General features: G+C 33.5%; 1 protein-coding gene and 1 long non-coding RNA gene across 6 annotated transcripts in view; one reads left to right on the top strand and one right to left on the bottom strand.

The window, feature by feature from the left end:
* The window catches only part of LOC111085539, an 11,774-nt gene extending 1,099 nt beyond the window's left edge, over positions 1-10,675 (bottom strand). Inside the window, exons 1-2 of the long non-coding RNA XR_002610362.1 lie at positions 10,584-10,675; positions 3,171-3,178 (exon numbers count right to left, since the gene is read on the bottom strand). This is a non-coding gene — a long non-coding RNA (uncharacterized LOC111085539). The remainder of the gene's footprint in view (positions 1-3,170; positions 3,179-10,583) is intronic.
* The window catches only part of LOC106458377 (aryl hydrocarbon receptor nuclear translocator homolog), a 167,575-nt gene that overhangs the window by 136,872 nt on the left and 19,348 nt on the right, over positions 1-11,355 (top strand). The gene's annotated exons all lie outside the window — the stretch shown is intronic.

Here is an 11,355-nt window from a genome sequence, read left to right as displayed (position 1 = left end):
CAAGGCACAATATCCATAACGGGCACAGCGCAGATAGTTCACTGTGTAGCTTTGTTTAATAACAAACAAGTAAATTACGAATTTTTAAAATCTACTTCGTATGTTACTTCGAAACCGGTATATTTCAGTGACAAGTGCTGAATTGAATATGGACTGGGCTTTATTTTTATGTACTCCATTTTCGAAGATGATTCCTCCTTTCTTAATATAGATGGCGCTCTTAAAGATTAAACAGCGCGATTTATAGTTTTGTTCTAAAACGGTGGTAACATGTATGACTTGAAGGGAAAAAGCTGATAGATACATAATATCAATAATACGGCGTCGCATAATTCGAAATGGCATCAACGTCAAACATAACTATAAATGGAATTCAACTTTTGTTTCCTCATCAGCCATATAACGTTCAACATGAGTATATGTCTAAAGTCTTGGAATGTTTACACAAGGTACATACTTGTAACTTAAGTTGTAGTAACGTTATTAACAGTAACATTACTAAATTTTTGTAAATATTTATACTAATAATAGTTAGAGGTCTCACTAGCAGTTAGCGACAAGAATTATCAAGATGCTTATTTTACTTTTAGTAAAAAGTCACCGACGTGAGAGATTAGTAGCTTTAAGTTTAACTTTAAGACAGTCTAATTTACTAAAAACATCGAAATATTTGACATACTTTGGACAATAAAATTAAAACTGTTAGCACTAGCAGAATAAGGACCGCCCCAATAAATACCATCAATAAAAAATTTAAAAAGCGAACATCCCATTGTTTCGACAGCCATTATTAAAAGTTTTTTTTTATAAAATTAAAAAGTATAACAATAATAAATAAACAAAAGGTACAAAGATTGGTAGGCTATATAAATACATAATAAACTGCATCAGTTAGAAACATATTCTACACTAGTAATACTAATAGAACAGTAAGATCATAAAATAGGTGTATACCACTTTTTCTTAGTTCCTGGTCCATTCTGATATTTTTCTGGAACAATTTAAACTAAATTAAACCTAGACTTGATAATTTTTTTAAACATTTTACAAATTCCTTAAAGGAATGTATGGTAGTATGGCATTATACTTGTTCATGAAAGGTAATATGGTCTTGCAAGGACAGGTCCTTTTCATTAGGGAGTAGGTTTGTGAAACATTCTGAATGTATAATATGACCAGACATTATTCGTATAGAAGAATAGCTAAATGTAATAACTTTTTTTCCATAGAATACAGTAACTGAACACATTTGTTGGTAGATTATAATCTTCAGTAGGTTAGATGCAGATATTCTTAGTTAGTACAATTGTATTTAGTGAATTAAATAATGTATATGCACATACATAAATTACATATGTAGTTCATAAGTTATACTTATCAAACTCTGAAGCTATAAATTTTATTACAGAATAGAAATGAAGAAAAAAAGCAACAACTGTGAAATCAACAATGGTGGCACTGAAATTGAGCCATTTGGTAACAATGTCCAGCATTATTGCCATATGTAGGCATCTTAAAGAAATATTGACAAATAAATCTTTTTTTTTTCCAAAATGAACAACAAAGTCAGAAAATGATGATAGGTGTCACAACAAAGATTATTCAATTTGAAATTAATAGGAACACATACACTTGTTATAAATATTGCTCTACTTTAACTGTATGGGTGTATGTTTGTCCCTCTCAGCAATGACTATATATAACCTTCTTTGTTTACTCTTGAAATTGTTATATTAACCACATGTGAGTTTAGAATTTTGTAACAGCAACTGAGCATGAAGAAAGTGCATTTCGTTTCACATTTTTTAAAGTTTACCAGTTTTCAGTAAGTACAGGGTTCAAAATTAATGTTGACAATCTAGCAAACTGCTTGTTAGCGTTGCAGTTTTGCAATGAAACTTAGGTGGCACTGGTGGAAATTTCAGAAGGAAGATTTGTATATTCTTACTGTGGAATATCAATACATCTATGATACATGCTATTAAAGAGTGAACAGATTTGAAAGCTGAGCTCTTGAAATTGTGGGATATAAGTTTTAGCATGGTAGGAGTTATCTTCAGCTAAGTCAGTTTTACTTTTCTGACAGAGTAATTAGGCTTTGGAATGGGTAGCTTTCAGATATGATGAATTCAGTAGATTTAAGAGAGTTTAAGAGAAGAATTGATAAATATTTAAATGATAAGGGCTGATTTAGAAGTTATTTTACTTATTTGCTTACTTTTATTTATTATTCTATTAGTTTAGTTTAGTGGATCACACGGCCTTGATGGACTAACGGGCCCGTTGTGTTCTTAAATGTTATGCTATTTCAATAAATTATGGTAGTGAAGTTACTGTGACTTACTAACATGTATGTTGTTTGCTTAACTGGTTTTGATGTTTTTACACATGCATTAATAAATAAATAAATATATATATATATATGCACAGTACACAGGGATCTTGCTATGGTGGTCAGTACTAGGCATTACTACCAAAATTTTCTCATCACCCATGATCAGAGCTAGCACTTAAAATAGTGATTTGACAAACTAATTTGGTTTTATAGCAAGAATGGCCAACAATCCAGGGCTATGTGTGCATGCTTCTTCATATATGTGTTACTAGCTGAGTTACCCGGGGTTGCACAGTGAAAATCTAGATTTGAAATGTATAGATCAGTATTTTTTCAGCAAATTATTCAGTAAGTAGACAAAAGCTGTGATCCGAGAAATAAAAACATTTAATCAAACAAAGCTTTATTTGAAATTAGATCATGTTTGAGCTTGTTTTGTTGTTTGAGCCTGAAGTCATACATCATGTTGCTCCTCTGTTTCTTGCTCTCTGTAAGTTATTTGTCTTAATTTTTGTGCTTGAAGTCTGGTTTGATGCTGTTCAGAAGTTTCTGGTTGTATATATCCAGCTTACCTTGATGATTCTGACTGAACTATGGCATTGTGCTGTTCAACAGTTTCTTGCTGTCTTTGAGTAGCCTGCCTTTCAGCTTGAGCTCAAAGTCTAACTTTACATTGTTCCAAAGTCTCTTCCTGTATTTGAACAGCCTGTCTTTCAGCTTGTGCTTGAAGTCTTTGATTGCATTCTTTTTCTGTTTCAGCAGCTCTTTGTCCTTGCATTCTTTTAGTGGCAGAAGACTTTCCATAGAAAGGGCGTTTCATGGGTGGCATAATCACCTGTATCACTAAACAATAATTTGCAATTCACAAAGTTACTAAATCACTTATGAAACCACTTAGCACTATTTAAAGAAAGCTGTTTTTGGAAATACTGAATTGACAGCAAGGTGATCTGAGTGTCTCCCGTCATAATGCTTTCTATGTGAAAAATATGCTTATGTTTGTATATTTATTACAAAACAAAATGGCGAAATAATCATTAATTGTCAATTTCCTCATTAAATACTACACCAAATACAAAATAAATAGTACCATTAAATTTCTTGTAAGAAAACCGTTTGGTTTCCTATAGCGAACAAAATAAACAGATAAAAAATTTTCTGTTTTATATATATAGAAAGGTTTGTATTCCTTTATCAAAATAGCTTCCTTTCTTTTACATTTATTTACATTAGGTTCTCAACAAATAACTTTAACAATTTTATTTTCACTACAGTGTTCTGTATCTTTAAAACATTAGTAGACTTGTGATGGAGCATGTCCATGTTCTGCTATTCTAGTAGTTAAATTCCTGTCAGTTTCTTCTAAGTGGAGGTTATTACAGTCCATACATTCTACACTATTAAAATACTACTTTCTCAAATGTAATTGGTTTAATTCTATTTTTTAGGATTGTATTCAACTTTTTTCCTGGTAAAAAAAAAGTTGCCTGCAATTGGAAGTTTATATATCCTTTCTATTTGTTTCCAGTCTTTTTATCATATTTGATAGGCCAGGTACATGTGGAATTACACAATAAACCAAATCACCTGAATAACTTTTCTTTTTTTTCTGTCAACCTATCAGCTCTTAAGTAGTTTCTAACCACAATAATAGGATAATTATTCATCTTCACCAATACATTTTCAAGATAATGTACTTCCTCATCCACCTCTTCTTTTGAACTGCAATTAATTTTTGCTATAGCTAAGAAAGTTTTTATAATCTCTCTGTTTTGAGACTTGTGATGAACTGTTGACCAATTCAAGTAAAGATCAGTATATGCTTCCTTCCTAAAGACTTTCATTTTAAAAGCATTATTAACTCTACTGACCATGATATTAAGAAAGAATAACTCATTCTCATTCTCCTGAGGAAATTTAATATTTGGATGTAATGAATTTAAAAATACTAAAAAATGTTCAAGTATTTGTCCAGAAAATATATAATCAAAATATCTGACAAAAAAACATAACCTACAATTAACCATACTTTAACTTGTTCATAATAAAACATGTTCATAAAATATTAGCTAGAACAGGTGCTAATAGACTGCCCATAATAACTTTATAATCACATTAATTAATTGTAATTAAATTGAATGTAGTTTGTGTTGTTGTAAAGATAAATATTAATTTTAAAATTTCTGAAGAAAATTGTATTCTTGGATTTTCATCTTGAATAAAGCAAGAAAGAGCCACAAACAATAAATTCATTGATTGTAAATAATGAAACAACATCAAACTAACTAAAAACTATAAGGATTGAATGTACCCAATAACTTAGTAAAATGTTCTGTGTTTTTTATAACACATTCTCCCTGTAATGCATAAGGTCCCAATATCCAGGGTAAACATTTACCCAGTTTATAATTAGGTGCTCCTCTGGTTGATACAGTAGGTCGGAAAGATGCATCTTTACGTATGGTAGACAACCTGTAAATGTCAGGTGTTTTTGAATCATTAGATCTCAAAATATTATAAAGAGAATCATTTAATAAGTTTCTTTTCTTTAAATCTAATAAACATTGGTTTAGTTTTTTTCTATGTTTTAGTCAGGTTGTTAGTTAAAAGTTTATAATTCTCTTGATCACTCAATAATTGACTCATTTTACTCAAATACATAATCACAATAATTCATTACTACAACAGCATTACCTTTGTAAGTTTTTGTTAATTTTGATATGGAATCATTGTTTGCTAATATACTCCTAAAAAAACTTTATCTTTGCACCAGTTTTTGTTACAGGGATGAGAATTCTAATATATTTCCAAAGGATGTTTTTAGGATTTAATTGAATTAGCCACCAAAAAAAACAAATTCCATGTTTAATGGTGAAACATGTGATCAAGTAGATGGAGTAGTATGAGTTCCATGCTAGTGTCAGTGTTAAACAATTTGTTTTTATGTCATTATGAAACATAATGGTTGGAAGAATGGCTTAAGGAACTTAAGCCATTTTACTATAGAATATTCATCATTTTTTAATCTAGACTATTTGAATAGAGGCTACTAAACATAATGAGAATTATTTTACAATAGAACGTGAGGGGAATTGTAAGTTTCCATTTTCTATACAATACATATCTCCCCTCACACAAAAGCTTTCCCGATCTTCATCTGCCCTCTGTTGCATTAAAAAAAAATTATTCTCACTTGACTCACCAGCCTTTATACCCCCTCAGTTCAAACTGCTTGTTTAGCATGCATAGCGCATGTGACGACCCTCCACCAATAGGAGCATGGCACACACTCCAGGAGCAGGTGGTTCCCTCTGTGTTACATTTGATGTACCACACTTTCTCAATTGGCACTTTTTGAGTCAGACATGTTTCTCACTTAATTTCAGTTTTCAATACTGACTATACATGATTTTTTTTTTTATTATTATGTGTGTGCTTTCATTCTATCTTGCATTATCTCATGATACAAATTTTTATTCTCTGGTCCACAAACGTTATGGTGTTTTTTGTATTTCCTATTATTTCTGATGATTCCCAACACGGTTACTGCTGTTTCTGGGAACACAGTTATTTTACTTACCCAGGCCATGGGATCGATGATGTCTACCGAGGGGATATGCTTTTTAGTTTGTCAAGTGTTCACTTCCTTCATTTATCTTGGACCTTCTTTTCCATCACTTTTGAAGCATATTCCAGTTTTTCTGTATGTTCGAGACACTGGTGATTTCGACAGTTTTATTTTTCTTGATCCAGTTGCCATACTGCCAAGTCTTTCAATTTGGTGGAGGTTTGTTCTTCTTGTCCTTTCCACCTATTATTCCTAGCTCCCCCAGTGGTTTGATGGTAACTTGTATGCTACAAATCAAGTTGCTATACCCATGGTAGGCACAGCTCAGGTGCCTGTTGTGTGGCTTTGTCCTTATTTCCATACTTTAGGAGTTAGTATTTCACATCATCAGTGTTCTGACTTTGGTAAGTAGGATATTTCTATGTACTTTGTTGTCTACATCTTTTTTGATGGATTGTTGATTAGATATTAGTTGATAGTTTGTTTTCTTGGTATATTTTGACAGTTTGGAAGTTCAATATTATAAATTTCTTTGTTGACTAGATACATTTCCATGGTTTTTATGGTTTTATTTTATGATACTTTATGGTTATCTCTGTAATAGTAATTTAATTCTAATCATTATAAATAGTATTCATTGTCAATCAATAAACAAATAGTAATTTAATTATCATAGTAATTTATGGTTATCTCTGAATCATTCTATTTTTTAATCATTGTTCAATATATTACTTATAATCCTCATCGTAGTAAGTGTCAGACATATTTTTATTATTTGCATTTTATTTTCTTTATTTGTTTTTTGTAGGGCTGAGCTTTGCTTTTGCTCCAATTCCTCTTTTTTCTTTTCTTTTGATACTAAACACCAATTTTTCTCCACCTAATCTACATTTCGGGATTTGTTCCCTCAGTCCCCTTGTCGTAGTTATTTCTTCCTCACTAGCAGTTAGTTAATACTCATATTATTCTGTTGTTTTCTACTCCCCCTTCAAATGCTTTGTGGCAATTTCAAAAACACAGCAGTTTTTTGTATTCTAATGTTAATGTTGTTTTCCTAGGTTCCTGAACTTTGTTTTTATCTCACTTGGGTTTGAGGGTTCGTGTGTCCCACCCCCCTGGAATTTCTATCTACATGCTTCTGCCTTTCAGGGTGTGGCTGTCCTCATTGGCACTTACCTACTTCCCTGTCTTACTTGGTGTCGGGTTTTGTTGTGATGAGACATGCTAATTGGAAGGGTGTCTCTCCACGTCTTCCCTCTGGGAATTCAAACTGGCTCCGTTTTTGCATACTACAGTGTTTGGGGCCTGTTTTACTTCTTTCAGGTTCTGTATCAATATGGCCATCTTGCTTACTTCCATTTTGTCTTTTACTTGCACCTTGACATTCTCACTCCTTTTTCCTTTTTCCTGTGCACTTCTTGGATGTCAACAGCGATATCGTTTCTCCATGGTGGAATTTTCTCGACTTTTGGAAGACCTTCACTTCTGTTCTGTGGGTTCTACAGAGTGTGGATCTATCACTACCAGTGTCTATCTCCTTGATTATTTTCTACCATTCTTTTCCTTCCTTCCTTCTAGGGATCCTGTCATATGCAATTGGTTGCCCACTGTCAGATGACACCTTACCAGGAACTATAGTGCTATTTTTTACAGTTCAGCCACGTTTTTACCTTTCAGTCTTTAGTTGTCCCCTCCTTGGATGAGGTATGGATGCTCGTCATTGACCTCTTTTGTCTTCTTCAGCCTCTGTTTCCTCTTTGTTCCACCAGGGTGTTGTTTCTGTCCCTTCATTGAGTTTTCACACCTTGTGTGTGGGAGTCCTTGTTCAATTTAGTAGTTGCATCCCTTCCTGTATTCTTTCAGTTACCCAAGTGCAGGGGGGGAGGGGGTATTTTTCTGTTCTGGGCTCTTCTGTTTGGGTTTCCCATGGATCCTTTCTGTGTTTTCATGAGTAGTCACAAACATCACTGAACATCTACCAGTGTTAATCATCCAGTCTCATCTTTCTCGGGACAACTTGTTTATGGTTTATTCCTGTCTTCAGTCCAAATCAGTTTGTTTCTGCAGGAGGCAGATTGTGTGGTTTGGTTCTTTGATACAAGGGATTTTCTCTTTTCCCTGTTTTTGGTTCTTGTGGGGTATTTTATTCACTTCCCAACATCAGTTCGACCCTTCATTCTCCACTTGGTATTTGGGATATGGAGCATTTAGCCTTCAAGACCCTTTCTTTCCTGGCTACCAAGGTTCTATATCTTTTGGGGCTTTGGGCTTCATTAGTTGCTCTCATACCCTTCTGTGGCACTTGCACATTACCTTTGATGGATATTCCTCAACTGATGGTACCTGTTCTGGGATCCTTTGATTTATCTGGTTATATTTCATTCTTTCCTGGAACAATAATCTAGGAGGTCTGATGTGGGAGAGAGTTGGACCAGTTAACATTGGGTTCTCCTCTTTATATTGAGTTCAAGTTCATAGTGCCCCATTCCTATGGCGAGGCCGGTAGTTGCCCCCTGTCTCTGTAAATCTGGTTACAGGATGAATTTTCCCTGCTCCTACGGTTGAGCTCAGGGGACTTCATTTGCCTCATAATACCAGTTGCCAAAGGTTCCTACAGTTAGGCAAATGTTCCACATCCTACTTGTAATTCCAGGTGCATGTGGTTTTCTTCCCTGCTCTTACCTTGTTTTTATTTCCTGCTCATAATACCAGCTACAGGAGATATCCTTGAGTTGAGATTCACACACTGCTCCATAATTCTGGTTTCAGTTTGGTATACTTCTTGCCTCGCATGGTTGATGTGGAAGTTTGTCTGGTGATAGCTGTTTGCTTACTTCCTCATTGTATTTCCAATTGTTTGCAGTATGGCACTCTGTTTACTTGTGTCTGTCTATTGTTCACAGTATGCTCATTCTGTCCATGTTACATTGTATAAACTCTATTGATACTTCAGCATTGTCCTCCACCTCATAATACCAAGGACAGGACATAGAACCTTGTCTGTCCAGTTGGGGTTGGGGAGAGACTTGCTCCAATATTTTTTGAGGCCTTTCATTATTGGTTTGGTACTCGATGCTGACTGTTTCATGACACCCATCTTCCAGGGTGAAGGGCATACCTGTTCCAGAAGTGGGGCAGTCCCCCATCATATGTACTTTCATTCAATTACTGAGCACACCTGGTCGATTCCCTGTGTATGCTTTCCATAGAGAGTCTCTTATTTCTATGTTACACAGGTCCCTCCACCTAATTAATGTTGGATTATAGCTTTTATATGACAGGAGGTATTTACCATATCGGAAGTTATCATTTTCCTACACTAAAAATAGATTTATTATAGATACTTTACCTCCTCTCACACACTTCCCACTCTTCATCCTCACTTCTGGTGTTTTTCTATTGTCTGGTATGCCTGATCTTGAAAGTGAGGAACACAAAATGTAAGCTAGAGGGAGCCAGCTGCTCCAGGAGTGTGTGTCATGCTCCTGTTGGTGCATCCTAAATGAGCAACTTGAATTGAGGGAATATAAAGGCAAGAGTCAAGCGAGAATACATTTTTTTTATGTGTTAGAGGGCAGATGAAGATCAGGAAAAGCTTTTATATGAGTGTAGGAAAATATATACAGGTTTCAATGTAAAGTTTTTTACAAAAAATGTTTACTGGCCTATATTCCCATTACAATGGTTTCATTTCAGATTTATCTAATGAGGGAATTTAATTAAAATTTCAGTTATCAGGGCAATTAAAATTTTTAGTAATTTTTCATTTCTATCAGTTGAATTTTAGAACATTAAAACATATTTAGCTAAAACTGATTTCTTGCCCAAAATTATTGATAAAGACATTAACCCCCTGACGACAACCTATTGTAAGTAGGTTCATAACTGTTGTGTAAGTTCTTTACAAAAATGAAACCAGAGAATGAAAATGTTTTAAATTTGACATGAAAAGTCCTAATAGTTTGTAGTTTCTGAAAAATAAGATATTTAATTTTGATTTTTTCTACTATTTATGATAAAACATTCGTTACTTGAGGTAGTTATTTGGACTCAGACTCTGAATAGTTCACATGCAATGTGATTTTTATTTTGAGTATTAAAATACTATTTCTTATCTTACAGTTTTCACATTTCATTTGCATAATCTTTAGAACATTAAATTTTTTTTTCCATTTTCTCTACTATATCACTAACTCTAGTTGTTATCATCAATGTACAGTGCAATGAAATGCTTAAAATTAAGAAATGGAAATATGTACATACCTTTTAGCTCTTCATAGAAGTCTTTTGAGACTTGTTTTTAATATACATAATTTAACTTCTTTATCTTTTCACTTGTAGTTTATTTTTAATTTTCCTCTTCCAAAATCTTTGTCTTTCATTCTTGATGCTGGCACACCAACATGTAGCTGCAGTGCTCTATTGTTATTATATGGCAAATCTCGTGCACAAGTTCTTTCACTTAGGCTCGCATACGCGAATGGCAGAATCTTGCTTAAACATTCTCACAAGTCAAGTTATCATAAGTTAAACATGTAAAAATCATAAACCTTTCAAATATGCATTTTAAAACACAAATAATACATAATTAATTAAGATATTAACATAAAATCTAAATGCAATCTAACTCTAGCAAACTAATACATATAAGGCAAGAAACACTTGCCAAGCACTACATACCCCTCAAGAGAACAATGGACTAAGCTTCTTTTCTGTGTCATACTGCAGATTCACACACTCTTAGAGGTTTCTTCAGGCTATAACGTAATAGTGGAAAATCTGCTCTTTCTATAGGTTATAAGCATGCCATTCAACTTCAACCTTTAGCTGAGCAACACAGCTTTGATTTTGCAATGGGCATGGTTGATTTTAAACTTAGAAATATTTAGAACGTTTCACATGAGGAGTAATTCTTGAAAGGTCTCCAGAAGGTAATGAAATACATCTGGAAGTGTACTTTGACCATTTGAGCCAAGAGTCTATATTAACTACTCACAGTTTCTTGTATAAGAGCTCTTAAAGTTGAGAATTGTAACTGCAAGTGGATCACATGACAGCAAAAACTGCAGTTTTAATTGCAGTTTTTAGATGTTTCTTTTTAAAATAAAGAAATAAAACTAGATGATATAAACTTTAAATTATAACTTACATGATTATAATAATATCATTAAAATACGTTTATAGTAAAGTGGTTTAATTAAATTTTGAATGTAACTCAGGAACATGCACAAAGGGGAGTTAACAGAGTTTAAAATGATGTTGTTGCTATTGGGTTGTAACCAAAATATCATTATTCTTTATCTCCATATGTAGCAAAACTTTGAACCTAATAGAGCAATGATCACTTGCACCCTGATTTTCCCCAATTTCCACCCTCTCAATCATTTCTATATTTGAAGTTAACAATAAGTCTAAAATAGCATTGTTTTAGTTGGTTCCTTGACTAACTGGT

The sequence above is a fragment of the Limulus polyphemus genome, unplaced genomic scaffold (assembly GCF_000517525.1).
Source record: "Limulus polyphemus unplaced genomic scaffold, Limulus_polyphemus-2.1.2 Scaffold453, whole genome shotgun sequence".
Lineage (NCBI taxonomy): Eukaryota > Metazoa > Arthropoda > Merostomata > Xiphosura > Limulidae > Limulus > Limulus polyphemus.
Note: the sequence above shows the minus strand (reverse complement) of the source record. Positions and strands in the feature narration are given on the sequence as shown.